The sequence below is a fragment of the Pseudopipra pipra genome, chromosome 4 (assembly GCF_036250125.1).
Source record: "Pseudopipra pipra isolate bDixPip1 chromosome 4, bDixPip1.hap1, whole genome shotgun sequence".
In the NCBI taxonomy this organism is placed as follows: Eukaryota; Metazoa; Chordata; class Aves; order Passeriformes; family Pipridae; genus Pseudopipra; species Pseudopipra pipra.
Window position 1 is genome coordinate 43,865,730 of NC_087552.1, and position 25,447 is coordinate 43,891,176.

At 36.7% G+C, this 25,447-nt stretch overlaps 1 long non-coding RNA gene across 1 annotated transcript; it reads right to left on the reverse strand.

The window, feature by feature from the left end:
- Positions 1-13,199: 13,199 nt before the first annotated feature.
- On the reverse strand, positions 13,200-16,097 carry LOC135413859 (uncharacterized). Its single transcript, XR_010430446.1, has 2 exons — positions 14,181-16,097; positions 13,200-13,598 (listed from the first exon to the last, which is right to left on the reverse strand). It is a non-coding gene; the product is annotated as an uncharacterized LOC135413859 (long non-coding RNA).
- Positions 16,098-25,447: the final 9,350 nt, after the last annotated feature.

The following is a 25,447-nucleotide window of genomic DNA, read 5'->3' on the forward strand; positions in this document are numbered from 1 at the left end:
TTGTGTTCTTTGCAGAGAACACAAAATACTAAGTTGGATAAAATAACTCTTTCATGCAAAAAGAAATCCTCTTAGAATTAGATATGGCATACTCAGATAGTCAACTGCATCCAAGAAAAGAAGGGTAATAACTCCAAGCAATTTCATAACTGAAATATTTATGACAACACAATTATAATAAAAATATCATGAGTTCATGAGCATGTGGTCCAAATGAATAGCAATTCTGATCTAGAGAGAATTCTGAAGAATCACGTTGTTTTAGTGTTTGTATCCAACAATGCTTATGATGTACTTCTCATATTGGTTGTGGTCTTACCTCCAAGGCATATATTTCCAGGTAGCCTGTTGGTGCTCTGTGCACTGCTGGTGGAAGGCTACAGCAGTGGCTGATCTATAACTGACCCAACCAGGCAGCTCAGCAACCACTTTTGGTCAGTACTAGTGGAGGCTTTGGGGCTGGGACAAGCTGGTGAAAACCAGCAAAGAATGGGAGACACATTGGGCACTAAGAAAATTACCAACCATTTCATTTAACCCTTATCCTTGGAACTTCAATATTTTGAATTTTCTTTATTATATAGGGGTTTTTTTCTCTAATGTTAAAAACAAAATGTTAATAACATATTGTGGCAGTTTGAGCCACATTAGAAATCTAAAATCCAATTTCCAGGCTTCCCCACCCCTTCCCACAATTTATCCCAACACCAAAGAGAAAACTTTCAGGCCAGAGACTTCTATAGGGGAAGGGAGAAGTATTTACATTTATTTACACAAATAAATATACTGTACAAACTAAAAGCAGCTATATATATATATTATTACACTTCTATCATTCCCTTCGAAGCTTCTCCTTTTAACTTTAGTCCAAATAAAGCCTTTTCAGGCTGGGAAGTAACCAGTCTCTCTCTCGTGGGAGTGTTTGGGGGCCCTGAACCCTCCCTACCAACCTTCAGCTGTTTGCTGCAGTTCTTCCTTCTTCATGAAGTCCACGAAGATAGCTTTGAGTCTGTCCTCTCATACCTCGGTTCGTAGGCTGCTGTAGTGTAGTCAGTTTATCAACATATGCATCCTGGAATTTCATTCCTCCTCTGGGTTTTTGTCTGTCCTGCATTTAAATCACTGTGAAGGACATCCTCCAGGCCTCTCTATGGTCCATCTCTAGTTTTGCCTGGGGGTTTCTCTTCCCCTGGCACTGAGCTGTATTTAGCCCATCCACTTTGGCTCTGCTCCAATGCTGAGCCTTAAAATCCACCCCCCACCAGCCTCAATGCAGTGGGGGGGAAAAAAGCCCCCTAGCCTTGGCCACAGGCAGCTCGGTCCAGTTATACACTGTTCCAAGTGCTCCACAGCCCAACTGTTTTCCTTAGATGTCCTCTAGTTGTTGCTTTTGATCTCTTACTAAGAGTCAAAGGTTTGTCATTTGGTACTGGGGTGTACATGCTGGTGTTGCAGAGTATGATGTCTTTTGAGGGATGTAGGGCCATGTACACTCTTCTTTACTTGACAGAATGGTCTAAAAATCATTAAGTTTTCAGTTCTCAAATGTTAAAATTTAGTTTCCAGAAGTATCTGGGAAAGGCTGGATTTGCATACAAAAGCATATGTAAAATGCGTGAGGAATTTCAATGCCTTAATACATCTTTCATAATGAAAATTAATACTATTCTCAAGGCTGAGGTGATGCAATATTTAATTTAATTTATGCTCAATCAGAATCAGAGTAGGATAATAATAAATAAGAACAAATCTAAAACCACTTTCCACCCACTCCTCCTTTCTTCCTGGGCTCAACTTCACTCTCAATTTTTCTACCTCCTCCCTTGATCCAGTGGCACACAGGGATGGGGAATGGAGACTGGGGTCAGTTCATAATGCTGTGTCTCTGCCAATCCTTCCTCCTGATGATCTTCCTCTGATCAAATGTGGCCTTCCACCCTACAGAGACCATCCTTCATGACTTCTCCATTCTGGGTCCTTCCCACAGGCTGCTATTCTTTGTGAACTGCTTCAGTACGGTGTTTCAGGAGCGAACTGCTCCAGTGTGGGTCCTATTTGGGGCCACAAGTCTTGGCAGAAGATCTGCTCTAGTGTGGGCTTCTCTACATGGGGCTGCAGTTCCTGACAGGTATCTGCTCCAGCACATGCTCTCCAAGTGGTCACAGCTTCCTTCAGGACACATCCACCTGCTCTGGTGTGGGGCTCCATCACAAATTTTAGGTGGATATCTAATCCAGCATGGACCTCCATGGGCTTCAGGGGGTCATCCTGCCTCACCATGGTCTTCATCCTGGGCTGCAAGGAAATTTCAGCTCCAGCACCTGGAGCACCTCCTCCCCCCACCTTCTGCATTGAGCTTGATGGCTGCAGAGCTGTTGCTCTCACAGGTTCTTATTCCTTCCTCTCAGCTGCTGTTCCTCAGTACTTTTTACCCCTTGATAAATATCTTATTGTAGAGGCACTACAACTGGTGCTGGTGGACTTGGCCTTGGCCAGCAGCAGGTGCATCTTGGAGCTGGCTAAAACTGTCTGTGTCCTACACGGGAGCAGCTTCTGGCATCTTCTCACAGAATACATCCCTGCACCCCCACTACCAGAACCTTGCCACACAAACACAATACAAGCTGTTATGTTGTTTTCAGAACACACATTAAAACATTCTCTATGATTTTTTAATAAAGTCACCCAGAGTAAGGGGACCCAAGGTGAGTTCATATACTGAGGCATGGAATTAGTGCAGTATTTTCCATTCTGTGTGCTTTTCAAGGAAGATGATTGTGCATAAGACAAAGAGCTCAACTTCGCACAGTGATATGATGTTTCTCAAAACTCTTTTCTCATGTGAAGTCCTAGATACCAGTTCTTACAGTGAACATGGGAAATGAGGAAATATATGAATATAAGGAAAGATTATAGACCTGAGCTCCCAATCACTGCTCTCCTGAGGGATAATTTTGCTTATGACTACTCTTGGAAATAACCTTCTTTTCAAATGTGAAGTTGAATCTCTCTCTTTCTCCTGCAATAAATACTAATGCTAGTCTTGTATTTATGGTATTTATGTGTACTGAGTGATCAATACAGTAGATATTGCAGAGATAATCTTAATGGGAAAGATAAGAGGAACCCAACAATATGTTTAAATATGTCTTTTGACAAGTTAGAGTAATGTAGTGGGAAACAAAGCTATCATACTAAAAAATGTCTGTGAGTTGTTTTTCTTTCCCCAAGGAAAATGAAAGGCAGCAGCCTTCATCTTGAATATGATTTGTGATTGCTGCAATGCAAAATAGTAAGTAGAAAACTGTTAATACCTTCTTGTCCTCAAGTCTTGAGGAGGATTGAAACTATCAACATTTGGAGCCAGGACACTGAATGGATGACAGAAAAAAGAGGCAGATACTAGAAAATTATGTTTAGGAATTAGCTTCATTATTAATGAGACATTAACTAGACAATTTGGACTATTCAACTGTCAAAGATAAAATACAATGATAATTGATTCCTAATTCTGTATGTGTGCTATGTTTCCTATTGCCCATAACAACAATTTGAATGGAAGACCTTGGTAATCCTTATCCAGCCCTGTTCTAGTTGAAATTTTAGATTTTCTGTTTTGTCCCAACCTTAACTTTAGGCAAGTTCCCTGAAAAAGTCAGTTCTTCCACTGAGGAAAAAAAAGAACCCAAAACCTCCAGAGAGAAATTTTTGCTGCCCTCAGTTTCTTTTGCCTAGTTCTCTTCAGACCCACTAATATTAGGCCTGGACTTTATTTTTCTCTCAGCTTTAACTAGGATGAGTCAGAGGACAAAGGACAAAATGGTCCCAGAAGAAACTAGATATTCCTCACAGAAGAGCTCTATCAGCATTCCTAAACTTGATTTGGAAGACAGGTATTTTCTGTATGTGCAATGAGGGTGATAGTCCAATTTTCACCTGAGGTACACTCAAGCTCTGGTATTTTACCCATCTTAAGTGAAATATTAATTTCAAAGAGTCAAGACTGTTGAGATTTACATTAATTTCTTCAATATATTTCTACACTTCTCCCTATGTTCTGGTGAATTTCTGCCTTCTCCTGAAAAAGTATGGCTCCAACACTTCCTTTGTCCTTAATGTTTCCTGTTAAAGAAAGGGTTACCAGAACCAGAATTCTTGATACACATGCAAACTGTAGTGACTCTTTTTCCATTAAAAAAAAAATCAAAAGTATTAGTCTGAAGATTTTCTGTGGAATTGGCTGCAAACCCTTATGCAGGGATAGCACAAACTGCAAGTAAAAAACTAGCTGTGAAATAGGTGCAAGCATTTTGCTTTCTGATATCCTTTCAAAGCTATATTTTGTTCATAAGAGCAGGTTTGATGGTCCAAATCCTACATTAAAGAGAGAGAAAGAAAAATGCGAGCAGGCGACAGGATCCCTAATGTGCCTGTGATTGCAGATGCTGGAAGTCTTGCAGCCCAAGAGATTAGGCATTAAAAAAAAAATCTGTCAGTCAGATCTGAATGTGCAGGGAAAGAGAAACATCACTGGGTAAGCCAGATGGGTCAAATTGCTGCTCCAACTGCTAAATGCTTATTCTCCTAAAGGGTTTAATCTGATTCTTAAGAGGCAAGTCCTTCTTCCCGAGGGGAATTGATGCTGCTTTCAAATAGGGTGTTTATGAGGAATTCGTTTGAACAAGCAATAAAAAACCTTAACCATTCAATTTTTATTTTTGTTTAAGACAGTTGTCCTGCAACCTTTTTTAAAAGTAAAATGGCAGTGAAGAAGGAACAAAGGAGAGTAATTGAAAAGAAGGCATTATTTCTACAAAATACTAGTATAACAAAAATATGCCAGTGTCATCTGTCACCAGCCCAGGGCATCTTTCCTTGTTCCTGCAGACTGTTCTGTCACACTGATTTCCCAGCATCCCTGGCTTTCTGTCTTCACTTAATTTCCCACAGAAATACAAGATTTCTCTCATCTGCTGCATGGATTTGGGAATTACATCACAGGAAAAAGGGCAAAAATATGATTGGTACAAGGTTTCTGCTGGTGTAGTTCCCTGTTGTCTTGCTTTGAGGGCAAGACCCTGCTAAGAGGCAGTTGATCCTCTGTAACTGTCAAGCTGCACAGAAGCTTCTCTGATTTATTTAATTTTTATAAGCCAGCTGGCAGACCTACTAGAGCACAGGAGACAGGCCACCAGCTTATTCTACAAAGGTCTGAGAACAACTGGCAGTGTAGCACAAGGACAGGAGATGGACAGAGGTGATAAATTCATGACCTTATTGGAAATTTGACAAATACAGGTTTGTGTAAGAGAGAAGAGGTCCCTAGAGCAGCACAGGAGAAGTCATGCTCCAAAATGACCAAAAATACATGGTGAATGCAGGGTAAGCATTGCTGAAGAAGCACACTTGATTTGGAAATTATACGTGAGCTGTTTTCTGCATCTTGGAATACAAGTGGAATTCAGGGAGATTTCGTGGATCTCAGAAAAAAAGCAAGGAATGCCGTGTGGCGGATTGGAGGCTTCCTTGTTTGAAGATTCTAAAATACTTCTAACAACTCTGGTACTTCAAAGGAGAGAATTTGGTTGATGTTTCAAACAGACAAAGAAGGGCATCCTTTTTTGCAATGTTAATTGCTTTTGTGGCTCACAGAGGAAGCGAGATGTGATTCTTGCTCTACCAGGTATTTAAAAAATAATTGACGAAGTGAAAGACAAGACTTTCATTTCCAGTGAGGAAGTTTCCTGTTTGCACTCCTTAAACAGAAACAGTGATTTCGTTTTGGGTTACTGCAGGGAAATACTTAAGAAAAAGATTCTTTTTTTACAACGGAACTAATTGCAATTTTATGATTCTCGTTATATAAGCAGCTTAAAGGAGTTAGATTAAAGATATTTTAATTAATCTGACTTGGTACATTTAAAGCCCAGCAGCAATATGTTTGTATTTGCTGCATCCAATTACAGATATAGAAAGTAAAGGGTAATGATAATGCTTGAAGCCATTCACCAAACCTCCAAGAGGGAGATGCACTCAGGACCCTGACATCAATTTAAGGAACAGATGCAGAATTAAGCCTTTTGAAACATACATAACTGGGAACAAAAGTGTTTAAGACAAAGTCAGTGAAATTTGTCAATACTGAGCATCTCTTTTCAGAGTGGGTCCAACAGTGACAGCCTTGACAGTCTTTGTACAGGTAGTGGAAAATTGTTGAGAGACAATTCTGATGTCTGTGTCACAGCTAATTGGATCATAGAAATATTCAAAATCTGGTTTACAGTGCTGAGACAAAGCAGTAAATCTAGTAGAAATTTTTGCAGATGTAAAATGTGAAAAAATAATTTAAAAATACTTGCTGAATCATTTCCTTGGGTTTGGATCTCCAATTTAAGAATTACTTCTGTTAAAACCTAGAATTCAAAAGGCTATGTCAATGTTAATTAGGGTCACTAAACCAGTGCTGAAATGTATACACTTGTTTTATTCCCCTCTTCAATTAATTGGTAGTTAATTGGCAAACCATTTTCATCTGCAGGGAGAGTAAAAATAAGCTATCTGAGATATTCATCTGGATAAATTTGAGAATTTTTCTTTCAAAGTCTGTGAGTTGTTAGAACCTTATAATTTTACCACCACTTCACAGGTTATTGGGGATTTTTTTTTTTCTGTGAATAATTCTTGGCCCTTTTATTATTTGTAAGCAGCCGATTAGAAGTATTCATTACCAAAAGTGAATTTTAGTTGGGATTGTTGGAGCACATAAGTAGATATCTGCTCTTGTTGGGATCAGCATCATTCTTCAAAGTAATTCCCTTCAGCAAATAGTGATATTTAAACATTTAAGTTGAACATTCGACAGCCACAAAAAAACTTCCAGTAGATTAACAGCCTGAAAGGAAATACAGATTTTCTTCAGTGTTCATATGGGTAATCAAACTAATATTTTATGCATTAAGAAGCTCTCTTGTGTTACGGTGGTTAAAGCAGTGGTCCACATCAGTATTCAAATCACAGCTTTTAAAAGTTAAAGTCGGATTATTTCTGCCTATGTGGTACAGTATTTCTTAAAGAAATTATATTCCTTCAGTTTCATGGATAAGGTCATTAAGGTTTAAACCATAGAGGATGGACATAAAAGAAAAAAAATTATCAAGGTATACAAATGGCATACAAAACAACTTGAACACAAACCTTCTAGATGTTACAGAGGATAACAAAAATAATTGCTCCACAATTAAATAATGTATCATGCAAGATATATAAAAATTAGAAAATAATTTAATTTGCATGCCTGTTGAGATATTAACTTCCTGTAGAATACATAACACTGACTGCTGAAAGATGAATGTGAGAGATAAAAATTATTCCTCTCTTGTTTTCAGATTTGAACTAATATTTCCTCTGACACGAAGAAAAAAAATTCTTCTGGTGACAGACTATATATTTTGAAGCAGCACACTAAATTGTTGAACAATCAAAAATAGAATCATAGAAATTAATCTTCTCTCCCATTTTGACTGCCAAAAAATATCTACTGATCTACTGATGCTGCACAGGTAAAAAATTAATAGTAAAAAATTCATATATTCTGTCACTTATTTTCAACACAAACATTCTCAGGTAAACCACATCCATGCCTGATCAACAGGCATTTCTTGTTGTCTAATCAATCAATTAGAGTGATAGTAAAATAAAACCTAACTGGGAAAACAGTATGTAGACCTTGAATAGCCTAAGAAATAATTTTAGCATGTATTTAAGTATGCATTGATAATTTTTGGATGTTAGTTTTACTCACAGTACAAAATTATTCTATTCTTTTGATATGCTGAAATGTGGATTTTTTTGGGGGGTGTGTGTTTCTTTGTTTTGTTTTTGTTTTGTAGTAGGAAGCTGCAGCAGTCAGTAGTCAGATTAAACTGAAATTTATTTCCAGTAAGCCAAGGAACTCATTTTTGAGAGATATTGTCTGTAACTGTATGCAGCTGCTTTTAGATTTTCAAACACATGGTGAAGACCAGCAATTTTTGCTGTTTCTTCAGGTATCTATGTGTAAGTTCAGTGCTACTTGTTACCTTGCTAAGTCTCTTCCTGCCTAGTCAGGCTAGAGTTATTTCTGAAAGAAAAAAAGTGTGTGAGTGTACTGTGGTTAGCATTATCGCTGAAAGTAAAGCAATCATTTAATGTAATCTTGCAGAAGAATAGTGTTCAGGACCATGATACAAAAGCTCCCAAGCAACAATTTCTTAATCACATTATTATGCTGTGGCGAGGTGTCATGGTTTGAGAGCTCCAAAAAATCTAATTCCCTAGTCTAAGCCCCCTCCCACATCTCAACCTAATGTGGGATGATTTTTTTCCAGACAAAACATGAGACTCAGAATGGGGGAAAGGGAATATATTACAATGGCTATACAAATAAATATTATAATACATTATACACACGATCTCAACTATCTCTACCATGACATAAGTATTTACAATGGATCAGATCTCTTCTCCCCTCCAAATAAAAGTCCAGGAGGAAGAAGGACAGATCCCTTCTTCAGAGCAGCAATGTCTCTAAGGCAGCAGTCATCTGTCCTTTTCTCATGCAGCAGCTGATGGCTGGATTTCTGCCAGCACTCACGAGGGAGGCCTCCAAGCCTCTCTCAGCCCCTTGACACAGGCAAAGGGGTCTTCCGTGGGCTACGTTCACCCCAGACAAAGGTCGTTCCACCATGGTCATATCACGAGACACAGGGGGTCTTCGTGACGGTCTAGTATCTTCACGGGACTCAAGCCCCTTGCAGAGCTTCTGTGCCCTGCCTCAAGATGGCTGTGAGCTTCTTCGTAGCTTGCAGCAAGGGAGGGCCCCAAGGTCAACCTCCACACACTGTCCTGGCTGAGCTCTCAGGACAACCGAGCTTCTTAGCTCCTTTACTCCATTTAGGACCTCTAATCAGTAAGAGTCCACCCCCCTCCATTTTGGAGGGATCTCAAAGAAAGTTTAGGGGAGTTTAGCAGTTCTTACCCCCAAACTTCCTCTCTCTAGAACTCAGTTCTCTCTTTCGGCTGCTGCTAGCTCTTTTTTGGGCAGCACTGTGTCTCTCCTGCTCGGCTGTAATGCCTCTGCCGCTTCTTATCTTTTTTGGCTCTCTGTCATCGCTTCTGGATGCTGCTTCTGCCGCTGCTGTCTCTGCTCACTCCTGGTGGAGAAAACTCTCTTAGCTCTCAGCTGCAGGCACCTAGCCCAGCTTTATGCTGTTCCAGGTCCCCGCAGGCCCCCGCTGGGGGCTGGGGGGCCCCAGAGGCCCCAAGGGGCTCAGAGCCCCTTTCTTTGTGGTGTCAGAACATGGCTACCACTTCTTCACCCAAACTACAACTAACCTTCTCTTCTGTTTGCTTGTGATATGTTTATATTTCGCAGAACCATTCATTGGCTAAAACTTCAAAACTTCCAGGATTACCAACCCCTGGGGGTTACCACTTTCTTAGCTTCAGGGGGAAAACCTGGTTCAAACCACTACACGAGGAAATGAAGAATATATCAAATAGATAAAGATAACTTAATATAGTAACCAGTATAAGAAGTTTATCAACTCCATAACACACTTCAGTTAAACAATATATTAATCCTTGTGATAGGATTTTATAGCATGTATATAATTCTATTAAGAAATTGTAACTTAATATTTCGTTGACTAGCAACAACATAGCAGCAAAGTCATGTTTTTAATTTCCTTATGAGCTAAAAAAACAGGTCACCTTAACCTTTCTGGATAGTATGATAACTGTGGTAGACCACAGTACCATTCACCTACCCTAACTCAGTAAATGCAAGTATGAAAGTGTGTGAGAATTGCTGGTGGATGTGCATGGCATCAGAACAGATAAGTTGGGTCTTTAGACCATGAGGAAACAGCTGTGTTTGCTATAACAAACTTATGCATGTTATTGGGAAAACCTTCTCCAGTCTGTTATCCGAGGGTAGTGCTAAAAGCTGGACAGGGAGATGCTCAGAAATGGCAAGAGGAGAAAAACAATCATTCTGTTTTACCATTACTGTATTCTTGCATTTGTGTTTGAAGCAAAGCCGGCTATATTCAAAAGTGGAAGAAAAAAAGATCCATGAAGAAAATTGTGAGATAATAATCTATTAAAATACTCTCTTAAAATTCTTTCAATATGTATTATCAGAATGCTAGTATCTATAAAGTGCTGACATCATTTTCTTTTGATGTTTTCAATGAAAAAAACCCACTTGTACCCAATTTCCAGAAGATGTAAATTTCAAATATTTTTTTAACTGAAATTTTGCAATTCTATGATTAATGTTTCTATGGTACACATATGATTTCACAAGACTTCATCCATCATATTCAGAGACAAAATGCAGTCATTTACAGCTTAATCTAACAACTAGTTTTGGCTTAACATAATCAGTACCGCTCAGAAGAAAAATTGTGACAACTGTAGAATATTAACAATTGAAATCAACATTGACTTCTCTCTTCTTTCCTTCTTCTCCTTTTCCATAAATACCACAAATACTTATTTTTCTTAATTTTATAAACACTTTGATTCAAAAATTTAAAATGTCAGACTGTGAGAGTTGTATAAGACTGATGTACTGTTTCCAAATAGATGTTATGTCTAATATGTCTCAGTAATTGCAGCTTTAATAAGCCTAAGTTACTGCATCTATAGAGAAAGAATATAAAAAAAAAAAAGCTTGAGATAATATATCAAGTGAAACCAGACATAATGCAATGCTGAACCAAAGAATCAAGGACAGTGGGCAAAATAATTGAAGTAAAGCCAGATTACGAGGAACAAACATGGTCAGCTCATCAAACTAGTTAAAGGGTAATTCTGGCAAAGAGTGACCACGACCACAAACTCCAGAAACTCACTGATTCAAAAGAAGAAACTGAGCATGTGCACTAATCAGCATAAGAAGAAAGAGAATCATTTAAGCAATAGAAGATAGAATACCAATTAATGAGAGAACTATGCACCTTGTAGCCAATGAATGGTTTGCTAACCAATGCCTTGGTTTGCTAAAATATATAAGTAGTGAAAAGTTTAGATAATGTTGAGCTAGCTTTGTGGATTTACCACATAGAGCCGTGTTCTGCACAGAACTCTAAATAAATCAAATACCTTGACTCTGTCTGTGGATTGTTCTCTTGCACTCTGGGTGAGCGAACATGTTTCAGGACACCAAGACCATGGCATGGTGTTCTCAGGCAAGAGCTTTTAAAGTAAGGCCAATAAAGTATTTCAGTGTCAAAATGACTTTGGATACAGAGAAATGAACATTTCGGTACTGGGAAATCTTAACATATGAACTTCAAAGCAAGAAACCTCAAACTGATGAAGTGCAAAACGAGAACCAACTAACGAAAATTCATTATTTAGAACTCAGTAAGTAATATTAGTGTAATTGCTTGCAACATAATTATTTGCTAAATTATTTTTACCTCCCATGCTGATGTCTTTCAAATCCACAGAAACAAAATGAGAGCAACTGGGAAACCACTGATTGACTAGAATAAGCTTGGGTTTTATTCTGTGAGGGGGCTTTGTACCTTAAGCTGCCACGGAGCTTCAAGGGAAAAGAGGATGCTTGACACTGTAGTAATTATTTCCTTTTCATGCTGTTCACAGAACCTACAAAACCTACTGAGAAGTGAAAGGGAAGACTGAGAGGAAAACGGTGCAGAAGTTATGAAGTCAATACTGTATACTGCAGTATTAGATAATGTGTGCATATTTCTGGAATACATAGTAATTTTCTCAACAGGAAAAGAGGTTGCTGAAGTAACAACATGAACAGTCACTGCAGGGAAACCAAAGCTTCTGACCTTGGATTTTTTTTGCTTTATTTTTCTACTTTGTTACTATGTTTTCTCTTTTCAACGACTTAGCAGTAATTAGACCTACTCGCAGTAATTAGACCTACTCTTGTTGCTCTCCTAACATCCACCAAACCTAACCAACACACAACTCTGCCTTAAGAAAATCAATTCTGGTTTTTGATATCTTTTGAATGTGTAGTTGAACACACTTTCTGTGACTCAGTCATCACCACCAGTATGCAAAAGTTTATTGAGTCATGAGAGTGATTTTGTTAAAGTTTATCTTCTGATAAAACCTTTTGCTTTGGAGAGAAAAAAGAAGGAGGCAGTCAGAGAGGAGAGAAATGAAAGAAGTGAAAGAGGAGTCAGGTTGACTGAGAATAACACCTTAAAGAAAAAAGAAGAAAAAACTTATTTTGGCTCCTAAGTACCTCTCCTCACAAACTTTATTCTTCTTTTCTTTTCTTGTCTCTTATCTTATCTTTTCAAGTATTGTGGTATCCTTTCCTCCCAACCCACTTCCTACTTCAGAAGAAGTGCAGTTCCCACACAAAATGTATTGGTCCTCATTCTTCTCTTCCCCAGCAGGACCACCATGAGCCTGGATGATACCCCTAGGAAAGGTTTCAAACATTTCCATGCAGTGCCTGATGATCATTCAAGGATAAGATTAGATACCTTGAAAGGCTGTTGCTGTTTTCTCTTCCTTGTTCTTCTCTTAAAAGAGGAAAGCTGTAACACCAAGTTGAAAGCCCACTAGTGCATGGAAAAACTACTGTATCAATCTCACTATGTTTCTCTATCTTAGTCTGTAATGAATCACATTGGTTAAAGCAGAATCCCATAAACAGCCATGGAAGAATCAAATACTTGTAAAGAAGTATGATTGTGAGTGGACCTTCAGAACACAAATATTAGATAGTCTGTTCTGAGGTAGAGCCCAAGAAAGAGGGACAAAAGAGATTTAATTTATTTAGCAGATAAAAGAGAGTGACTATTGACCTATTCAAGGACTTTGACTGACCCAAAATACAAACCTTTTTATTTACGGTGTTGCTGTGTATCCAAGTTTAAATTTACTATTTGTGCATTTGATTTTCCATATTACATGTAGTACTTAATACTTGTTTTTATCAGAAGTAATTTTGTGGATAAAAGTGCATATAATTTATCATGTCTTATTCTTATTTTGTCCTTCAAAAAAGAAATACTTCCTCCCAGATTTGTTTCTTCTTCATGCATTTCCTTTATTTCATCTATTCAAGCTATTAATGAAAATATTGAATAGAACCAGACCCCAGGCAGAACTTTGCAAAATTTCTCTTTAAGTGACTTGACAGATTGACAGAAAGCCATTGGTACATTGGATTTATTCCAGGTTTTTAACCAATCCACTATTACTCATTTGACAATGTGCTGTAATTTACACATGACAGGTGTAATAACTAATTCCTAAAAGAACACTCCAACTTCTGCTTCTACGTTTGTAATAGTGAGGCCCGGAGGTTTGCCAACAGTGCCATTCTCCTTCAGTAGTGGTAACGAAATTTTCTTGTTAATTAATTTTAAACTGCTTTTCACAGAGGAAATTTCTCTAGCTTGAAATTCTAAACCATCAGTTCCATATTTGCTGCAACCAATTCTTATCTTGAACTGCCTTTGATCCAGCAACTCTACTCAGCAGCTCTTCAAAGCACACAAATAACTACATATGCATTTTCCTTTGTCACAGGGAGGTCGTGGTTGCTTTTCCTGACAATATTTAAAAAGAAAAGTTTTATATGATGCGTTCTATATATGCAACATAGGAATTATATACTCCTAAAACTTTGTGCTGAAGAAAACCTGAAAAACAAACGGGTTAGAGAAAGATTTTGGAGTTGGAATCAGAAATGCTCCTAAGGCCAGTAAAACCCACTGCTTCATGCTATGGTGCTCTCTTCATTCACAAGGAAAACAATAATTCAGGTTCATGCAGTACTCAGGTTTTGGCCCTATCAGAGTCATCTAATATATTTATTCTGAAGCAAGAATGTTTCTGCCATAGTGAAGCTGCTGCTACCAGTGATAATTTATAAATATTGTGTTTTAAAGGTTTTACCTGAGACAATATAACAGTAAGAAAGAACAAGTCTCTCAGGAGTTATACTGTACACCAATCACTGAAATTTGTTTCACCCATCTAAAAAGACTTGGAACAAAACCACTGGGAGACAGAAGCTATCGCAGGTTTCACAACAAGCTCCATTGATGAAGTTTGTAAAGGAAAAGTAAAGGGGAAGTTTGCCATTACTCATAATGATATGATAGAGTTCAATCTAAGATTTAATTTACCTTCTTGAAGACTGCTAAGGTGGCCTCTGCATTCTTCCATCTGTCCCTCAGGCAAATCTCAGCAGACTTCAGAAATCTATGCCTGTGTTTGCAAATCAAAATGGTAATTCTGGCAGGATAATTGCCACATATTTCTGTAACAAGATTATCCAAAATGTGTAAGGATCTGACACACATGCCTAGATGTCTAAAAATCCACTGATAAAATATTTTTTCTTTTCCTTTTGCTGATATTTCACTTTTATTGTCTCACTTCATTATAAGTTGCCAATGTTGTTATGGTTAGTGAGCAAGAACACTTTTTGCCTACTTTGATACATTACATAAAAAGAAAGGACAATTTTTTTGTGAAAATGCAGAAATCCATCTGCATTTTTTTTCCCAGATGTTGTTAGATGAAGACGGAATAGATGTTAGCATCACAAAATCTGTGCCTTAGAACATGGTACATGACTAACAAAGATATATGACAAAAAGATACATTAAATTCACCATGACATAGGTATAGACTGAAGTGTGCTTAATTTTGGGGATGTTAACTTGAGAAATATGTAAAACTTTGAAATTAATAACCTTTTTTGATGTAAATTCTAATATTTGTATACATAAATGCCTATCCTTCACCCCTCAAAACCTCAAAAGTAGTAGAGACATACAAAAGAGGAAATTTGAAGGCTTTTGTGCATACACAGGTTGAGCTTTGGTAGGGCTGCTTGTAAAAAAATATATAAAATCTGTTTCTTATGCTAACCAGCTTGCATTATCTCTATCATTTTCCGATATGCTCACAGTGTCTAAAAGAAATGATCATCTGCCAACAGCAAACCCAGTAAAAGCATGTTATTAACCTCTCTAATAGTTAGAGGTACTGCAGTGAGTCCAGGAAGTGCAGTTAATAACATCTGAATAACGAAAGTCTTCCCAAAGTTAATGTTTGAAATTTCTGTTTACTTTATTTTTAGTCAAGCATCTGTTTTCTACTGTTTTATAGCCTAGTTCCTAAGGGATGTGTGCCAATAGCTTACCCTAAAGGCACATTACATTGCTAACAAGTGCCAGATTTGGAAAATTATCTTCTCTTTCTACATAAAATCATCAGAATTTGTGGGCTTTTTGACAGATTATTCTCATGAATAGGTATTACTTTTTTTCTGCAAGAAATAGTCTCAGATTTCTTTCCTGTAAATTGTTATATTTAGAAGATGAACCTGTTATTTTACATTTACATGAAATGTGTCTGGTAGTTGAAGCCCTAAATTTAGTAATTTACCTGAGGCCCACTGAGGTTGTAAAGTAAGAAAAGATCTATGCAGCTTTTGTATCCCCTAAAAAAAATAATTCCTTCTCCTTGAGGATAAACACTGCTTCTGTGATGATACTATGGGCATGGAGGTTCAGAAGGCACAGATGACAAGAACCACAGAGCATCTGGAGAGGAGGAGAGTAGAGAGTCAACAAAATCCCTTCTCCCTCTGACAGGACGCTTGGCAAGACATGTGAGGATCTGCACGAGGTTCAGGACTTCTGCTGTGTCCTTCAGTTCCTTCTCACAGTGTCTCTGCCAGCTACTTTTCTAATCTCATCACACTAAAGTACCCCACACCAAGTCAGGTGGTATTTTACTCTTAAAAATAGTCACAGGAGATGAAATTAGTCCCTGCATTCTGTAGGACTAGCACATTGGAGGCCCAGAAAAGGAGAAAGATGGATCAGAAAAACCTACACAGGAAAAAAAATATGAAAGAACTGTAAGAGGGTGATAAGTAAAGAAACAATGTCAACTAGCTATTGAGATACTAGATAGAGTACCTATGTATGAAGAATGGTATCATAAAATGGACAAGCAAGGAAAGAATACTTTAGAACTGAACTGACACCATGAATAATGAATAAAAAGGATAAGGCAAACAAGGCAGCATTAGAAAACCATATTTGAGCAAATGCTTTTGAGATAAGCTTATTGTTTTCTTTATGTTTTACTTACAGTAAAGAATTTGTGAGATATCATTTTTCTCCTTCTTATATGATGGTAAGGAGTTAACTTTTGAAAAAGTGTATGCAACACGGAAAATTCTCCTTCTACTGGAAACGATAACACCTTGTGATGGTTTGGAGCTGGCTCCCTGCCAAGTCTCCAAACCCCACCACAAGAGCTACTCCCCCAAAACCAAGGGAAAAGAAAAAAAAAAAAAACAAGAGAAGTGAAATAAGAGAGAGCTAGAGCAATATATAAATATATTTACACTTATATTACATTTCTATGCAATTACAAAAACAATGTACACATAAGGAAAAAAACCCTGAAAACAGAAAAGGGAAAAGAGACAAAAGAAAAAAAAAACCAAAACAGGTATACACACTCAATAAAGAACTAGTCAAAGAAAACCTTAATACTTTCCTTGAGATAGCACAATCGCGCTCAACGCCACCGCCACGCTACTGGACTCTGGATCGGCAGAAACAACAGGCCCCGTAGGCCCGGCCAGGCCTCAGCTCTCCAAACCTCGCCAGAAGAGAAAAAAGGAAGAGGCTTCTCTCTTCGTCTATTTATATGTTTGATTACGTAAAGGAATAGGATGGAATACTTCCTTCCTTCCTGATTGCCAGGAAGGAAGGCCTAGACTCAAAACCATTACACACCTTCAAATTTTTTTCTGACAAAATTTTTTCTCACCAGTTTTAATTAACATTTCAGAAGGAAACAAATAGCTGTTTGTTTCTAAAAAAGTGATCAACCATTCCAGTTGTTACTTCTGTAATTTATTATTTTTCATAGTAATGAAAGTTAATATGGAATGAACATGTTAAAAAGTTTTGGCATGGTACTGATGTGATAGTCTAGATATGATATAGCCAATATAATATAGTAGACATAAAATGTTAAGTTGAGCAGACTTAAATTATAAATGAAGATTTGGAGGGAACAATCAAGATAGAAATTTTGTGAGGGCATTGTTCTAAGGAGAAATATATCTTGGATTGCAATTATCATGGAAACTGAGCAAACCCAGTAGTTTCACTTGAGGCAGTAGTCAGAGATATTTGAATTTGGCACAGATATAAATTCCTCCTTTCAGTTACCAGACTGCAGTTAGCATTGCACTGGGGTTCACCAGCACATGGATGTTGCCTACTTCCCTAGTTGCACTGACCTGGAAACTCAACCCACAGTAATAGTTAAGGGAAAGTGCTGAGTCTTCACAGACAGGAGCCTGACCACATCCCTTTGCTATTCAGGATACTCTATCTCTGTACACACTTCCCTGTGTAAGTAAAGTTAAAACTGCATGTATAATCATGACCTCTTCCATTAGATGTTCTGTTATCAGATATTTAGTTCAGGATTTAGGCTGATTGTTACCTTCTAGGTATGATCTAAGTCATAAAATGTAGCCATGTCTCACCCTATCTTCACATGGTTCATGTTTAAATATTAAAACCCAAGGTTTTAATGTTTTCACCAAAAATGAGAAATAGAATATGTATTGGAGGCAATTGTAACACTAATGCTAATCTTGTTCCTTTATTTCCCACCTTGGTTTTGTTGAAGACACTTTCACCAGTTGAAAAATGTGTTTGTGGATATACTTGCAAAATTGCTAACCAAAAGGTTTTTTGTTCATGACTCATACAAAGGATGAAGTTAAATGACTGCACAATATTTGTATTTCTAAAGGTTAATATAGTTCCCCTTGTGATATGGCTCACCAGGATATGGCTTTTGCCATGGGAGTCTTTACATTCCTTTATACAGGTTTCCCAGAGAAGATGTGGATGCCCCATAATCGCAAGTGTTCAGTGTTTGGTTGGATGAGGTTTTAAGCAACCCAATCTAGTGCAAGATGTCCCTGTCCATGGCAGGGAGATTGGAATAGATGGTCTTTGAAAGTCTCTTCAATGAATGAATGGATGATCTTACAACATCTTACACTGTAAATATCCTGATGTCATGTATAGTGGTAAAGTGAACCACTATGTTAGCAGATTCCAGTACATTTTCCTATGCAATTATGGATCATAAAATTATTGAAATTTTCATAGGCATCTCCATTTAGCAGTGTTTCCTAAAACAAGAAATCATTACTATGTTTTAGAATGTTGTTAAAAGGGTTAATGTTATGGTTTTCTTTGGTCAGTAGAACAACTCCGATGAAATTTGTTTTGTTACATTAAAATAAACAAACATTTTTCTTTTAAGGCAATAAAAAGTGACTAGATAGTCTTAGTTCAAGAGTTATGAAGTCTTGTTGTTTATGAAATGTGTTTTCATGCACAATAAATGGAAAAAGTGGACTCTGTCTATGGAACAGATATGTGAGTTTATTATGAATAATCCAAGAAAACTAGTCAAACTCATGTGATAAATCCTAAATGCAATGCCTTGTGCAGAAAGAGAAAAACATCCTACAAACCTAAGAATATCTCAGAGGGAATAAAAGTTTGTTCACTTCCTTGAAGTCTGAGTTAGTCTAAAGAAGTCATGATTACTCCAAGATAATATGTGGATGCTGCTATTGACTTTCAGTCCATCATCTGGGGCTTTTTTATCGATGTAATAAAAATAAGATTTCAGGATAATTCGAAATTTGTGATTTAGATTTCTTCCTATCAGAGTGCACAGAAATACTACAATAATCCTGAAAACATATTGTAACTTTGTATCTGTGTGTCTCTCTATATATAAACTCAAAAAATAGCTCTTTACAATTTTTTTTTTCCTATGGCTCTACTGTATAATGTTGTGTTTGTAAACATTATTCTGGTTTTGATAGTCTTTTTTTCCCCTTACGTTCAATGCTGATAAAGAAGAAAGCTTTGTTTCATATAAAGTATGATTTCCTACTGAGCAGTTTTACACTGAAACACAAAAGTAGGTTCAGCAACATTAACATGATAATATAAGAGAAAGAAATTAACTCTTTTTATTAAAGAATTGCTTTTATCCACATATCTTACAATGGAATAATGGAGTTCATATTTCACTTTTTGTGACATCTTTCTTCAAAACTACTTGAGAGCTTTCAGACATATAGTAAGTTTAAGGTATAAACTATATTTCATCAAAATTACATTAGAATTACCCAAATAACTCAGAATAATCTTGTAAAATTCTTGTTGTTATTTTGGTACAACCAGAGGAAATACTACTCTGTAAAATCAAATCAGATAGTTTTACTTGATTAAATTTCAAGAAGGATTGCATTTTTTATTGAATAAACACAATATAATAATATTGATATGTAGGATTTTTTCCTCTGGGAAAAAAAAAAAAACAAACACAAAAACCAGAGACAGAAAAAATCATCAGGGTCTCTGTAGTACAGGGCCTCCTCCAAATAGAAGCATCAAATTTTAAAATTGAATGCTGAGGAGATTTGAACAGTTTAACTATTTTTCACAGCGAAGAACAGCAAATATTTTTGCAAGTTGTGAGAGAGAGGAAATATTAGCAGGAAGTGATGGACTTTAACACTTCCAAGAGAAAGAGAACTGTTGCTAATATAAGTCTCTGTGGAACAGAAAGAAATTAAGAGGTAGTGGAGAGAAAAAGAAAAGATGGAAACTATATTGTATCATAAAATCAGTACGGAATAGTAAATAGTCACAAGAGTAATTTTAGACTTAACTTTTACAATAAATCATCCATTTTATTTCTTTTACTTCAAAAAAGTTTAAAATTTATTTTAATGCCGTCAAAAAAAAATTCTATTTTTCACAATAAAAAAACCCAAAGCAAACTGAAAAATCTAGTATTATTCAATGCTAATACCTATTAAACAACAAGTTAACATGCAATATAAAACTTTAGTACTGTTTCTGAAGTATGCTGTCACTGTCTGCTTTCATTTTTCTCACTCCAACAGTCTTTGTCTGTTAGACTATTGCTGCTGTTCCATGTATTCCATTTTTCTGGATGTACTAAACCCTAAAAGTAATTGCTTTTCTATGTGGAGCATTGGCTCATAATAATCCCCAAACCAGTCTTCAATAATGTTTTCCAGAAAACCTTATTATTTTATTCAAAATTTATTTTGAATAAAAAAAAATCTGATTTTGATGAACACTGAAGAAGGGAAATTAGATATTTCTCCTGAAAATGAAATAATTTTTTTATATAAGCAAGAACAAACCAAAGATAGTTTAGGAAAACAAACAAACAAACAGAACTTGGTTCTGCACACATCATGTGTATACACAGCTAGGACAATCTTTATAGGGAAAAAAACTAGGTCTGAATGACTTTTCAAAGAAAATATGGGGCTAGTCTACACAGAGAAAGCAGGCAGACCCAGGTCTTCTTCTTGAGCTTCACTTCAGATTTCCTGTTGAAAAAAAGTTTATATTAGATGTATTCAGAATATGTTGAGGCAGAGCTGTTAGTATGTCACAAATTTCAAATATCTATGTAGTGAAATTTAATTCCAGAAGTTGTCTTTAATAAGAACACATATTTGATATCTAACTGAAAGTAGTCCGTCCGATCTTGCTCCAAACTCTCTGAATTGGAATTAAAGTTTATTTTGTTGGCTGCTAGTAACTTAGTAAAATAGAACACCACAACTTCTTGTTACATTTGTGTAGATTTTGATATTACTTTGCAAAGAAACTAACACTTATTGTTGGGGGACAAAGTAAAGGAGAACCTTCTAGAACATTTCTGAAGTACTGAAATATTTTCCTACTGATCGTAAATGGAAAGTTCATATTTCTTTAGAAATGCTTTGTGATAAATTTTATTCTTTAGATCAAGGACTGAGACATCTATCTTGCATTGACATATTATTGATTTTTAAAGAAAATATTTTTATTTGAACCTGCAATTCAAGCTTGGGAGAGAAAAATGAATTTTTATTATCGTCTCCTTTTCTCTTTCAGCTTTATTAAATTATAGTGCATATGAACCAAAATAGAGAAAGTTATCTGAAATATTTGGGGTTTATGGCTTGTCAAAAGTTTGCTAGATACAAATCAGAACAGTACTTGAAGTTTTGTGTGTTTGCTGCTCAATTCATTACTTCATTATACTAAACAGAAAAGTCAGCATAAAACATTGGAAGCAGTATGAAAGCAGGAGTTACTATAGATAGCTACTCCTAATACCCACTTAGGTCAGTGCTTAAAGCATCTATTATGTGGTATTCACAAGGGTTGATCTTGGGCACAGCAAGCTACACTCACCTTGGAGCTAAGGATAAGTTCTATAATTCCTGTGATTTGCTGCAAGGCTCATTCTCATTCCACTAGCTAGGGAGAAAACTTGTGGGGGCCACCATTCTGGGATTAAAGTGAGCCATTTCTCTGCAGTGTGCCTCAGTATTTAGGCAAATTTTGGAAATCAGGGAAAAGAAAAAACCCTTTCCAAAACACCAACCTTCCACACCACAGCCCTCACATCTTCAAACCAGAAAAGCAACACGGGGTTCATTTAGGTTGTAGATTACTTAAAGTATCTGAAAGTATAGTGACAAAAAGAATTACACATACAATTTTTTTTATCTTCCAGCTATTGCTAATAAGCACAGGCTGGCTGAGCAGCAGAAATCTTGAACTCAGAAATCTACATGTTTTCAAAGGAGTCTAGCTTATGTCAACTACCAAACTATTATCTTCCCTCTCAAAAGATCAGTTTGTGGTTACATCCTTCTGTATCAAGAACATCCAAATCTGCTAAAAAACCTCTAGGATGTGAGGCAGTGATCAAGATTATTAGTGTCCCTCTTTTGCGTCTTTGCAAGTCTCAAGCTATGATCATGCCCTGTTTGAAAGGAGCTACTCGATAACTGGAGAAGTAAAATACAGAGGAGTTATACAGGATATTTTTCTTGTCACCTGTGACACCATGTCTGTAAATTTACAAACGTAAAAGAAATAATGCAAAGCATTTTTTCTGACAGCAGCACTACTAGTTTGGCCTAGGGATCAGAAACTCAGGCATCATATCTTTTATGCAGACTACATGGCCAAAGGCAGTACATCAGAAAACCTTCATGGGAGGAGAGCATATCTGATCCCAGCCACTGTTCCTTCTTTGGATATTTCTGTTCAATAACAACTCTGCTTTACCAGCTAGTCTCATGGTTCACATGACTTTTCCTCTGGCTCCATCTCTCTGAGCTTGATGTATACCTTTTCATCGAAATGGCTTAGTGTCTGAAATCTTCTCAAAGAACCATAAAGCAGGGGAAGTTATTAAGAATTGGACATTCACTGGAGACAAGATTTGAAGTTGTGTGGTTTTGCCTAGATGAATCATATAAATATTATTCCTGACCGTATCTCAGTCACCTAAAGTTTTGGTCTATGGTGAAATTGTTACTGGTTTTGCATTTTGGCTTTCTCTTGCTTCTTTATTTCTTATTTCCTGTGATGTTATTGACAGTAAGTATAGTAAGTGATATTTTTCTATTCATGGTTGGTTGGTTTTTTTGTCCCTGATGATCAACTTATGTTTCATTCTTGTAATTGTAGCTGGAGTAGAACATATTCTACCAGAGACTTTCATTTGTAAAAATGATTGAAGACTGCAACCAGCCTTTAAGAGATTTATAAGAAAAAAATGCACACAATAACTTACTTCAGGAATGAAAAAAATGGCACGCATATACCTAGCAGATCAATGTCTGCTATCCTGCAATCAAGTATTGGACTACACTGTTCCTTACTGTGTTTGTTCTGAAAGTCAGTAAAAGATTTTACAACAAAGTAGGAGACAGCATAAGGACTCCACTCCTGCTCCTTATCTTTTTTTGTACCACATATTATTAGCAATGTCTGCACTGGAATAAATGGTGTTATTTATGCCCTTCACAGTAGACAGACTGAATGAGCACCAATTATTTCCTCAAATGTAAAGGTAAAATCTGTACTAATGTGCACCAGGAAGCATGTTTAGCATCCAAGTGACTGTAGTAGAAGGTATGCTTTTCCTACAAATGTGGAGTTTTCCCTCTCAGTAAAAATATTGACATTGCTCGTAATAGAATGTGACATTCTAAAATTACAGTCAATCTTCAATTATAGCTATAATCCATGAGAATGTGACAATTATTTTAAAATATGCCTGAAAAACTATTTGCAGCTATTTCCACATGGCTGGTTTCTTCATTATTCAGTAAAATGGAAAGATTGTTAAGCCTTCCTATAAGGAGACTATCAATCTTTATATACATAAAAGATAACCTAGAGTTGTAAAAGGTATATACACCAACTGAAGAACAAATACAAGGTTTATTGTAATATCATCTGACTATCTGTAGAGCTCAAGGATAAGTTTAGGCTTTGCTACAATCAGAAATGTCATCATCTACTGCTCTCTCTAGAGTAAATCAAAAATTATGCCAAAACAAAAAAAATTATCTTTATAAATAAATTCAAAGAAAGGTCAGCCCAGTAAGTAAGAATTCAGTTTAATGACTGCTATACTTAGAATAGCATCTGTTCTCCAATACCACATATGGTAGAATGAATGAGAGAAAATATGTTTGGCTTTTGCTTGCACAGTTTTCAGTTACATGGGTGCAGTTATTTAATTTCTTCTTACAGTCTAGATCTGTAAAGCATGTCAGTTATTTTTCATTCCAACCTGAAATCCATAATAAGCTATGATGGGAAATGAAAGTTGTTCTGTTTTCCAGATGAAATAAGTTAGCCACCACTTTCTATTGGCTTTAATACCTGCTTTGCAACACCCACTGTATAACCAGATCACCAAAAACCATTACTTCATTCTAAGAAGCATCATAATTTAGAAGCAAACTGCTCACTGTTGGAGCTTTTGTGACCAAATAATATGGTGGACCTCAAAACTGTATGTCTGTGATAATCTGTTTTCACAGAATGCATATCCTTTAAAAATAGCATGTAATTCTCACTCTGTTACTAGATGTGTACATTGCTTGATGAAAAAATCACAGAATCACATAATCAATTAGGTTGGAAAAGACCTCTGAGATTGAGTGTAATCTATGACCAAGCACCACCTTGTCAACCAGACCATGGCACTAAGTGCCACATCCAGTCTTTCCTTAAACACCTCCAGGGAACGGGACTCCACCACCTCCCTGGGCAGTCCATGCCAATGTTTAATCACTCTTTCTGTGAAGAAATTCTTCCCAATGTCCAGCCTAAACCTGCCCTGGTGCAATTTAAGATTGTGTCCTCTCATCCTGATGCTGGTTGCCTGGGAGAAGAGGCCAACCCTCAGTTGGTTCAAACCTCCTTTCAGGTGGTTGTAGAGAGTGATAAGGTCATCCCTGAGCCTCCTCTTTTCCACATCCTGCTTTTCAAATGCTGAGCCATCAAAGGTTGAATCTCGGTGACCCTAACCTGGATCTTTAGCTTTTGGTTTAATTTGCACAGAAAACACAGGAAAAAAGCGCAAAAAAAATCTGCAAAGTATTTTGAGATCAAACTAAGTAAAATTGTGAATAAAACTGTGAATAAAATAAACTGGAAGAAGGCACAATTAGCACTTTTCCCCGATCATATGATCATGATGGTCATACACACTCAAGCCACCATATACGCTCTCAAGCACCTACATAATCCCTAAGTATCACAGAAGAGTAGTCTCTGATTGCTGGGTTATGTCTTCTTCCTTGAGAGCTGTAATTACCTGGACATATATTGCTGACATTGTGTACTAACCGCTGTAATGGGTACAAGGAAATACTGTTGACACTCAGCACAGCGATTGTCTCTTCTCCTACATGACCTAAATTTCTACTCTGAAAGTGCCTCATCAGAATGAGAAAGTAGTGGTTCTTTGTCACCCTATACAATCCTTCCTGGTCTGCCTATATAGACAGAAGTAGCTGCAAGAAATGAATAATCTCATGAGCATTACCTTAAATAAAGATACTGACTGTTTGACTAGATGCTGATGTAGGTGTTTTGGTTAGAAAAGGAATTCATCCTCATTCTATTTTAAAATAATCTAATATGAAAAGTATACTATATGTAAAGGACATATGTAAATATCTATTTTCTTCACACCTTTCTGGTGAAAGTTCTCAGTCACGGTAGGTATTTCAGAAATGAAGGAGTTTCTGTGAGAAACAGGAGGATCTTCTATCTCTGTAAAGGAACCTTAGAATTTTCTGTAACTCGATGATTTCACTATACATGTGTCTCACAGGGCCTGTTCTGAAGCCTACTGCAGTTACTGAGAGTTTTGTAGACATATTTATGTTGGTGTTTTAATAAGAGACACTTTCTGTGTTTGAAGTGTTTAAACTAAGAACACTTCAAGGTCTTTATGAACAAAG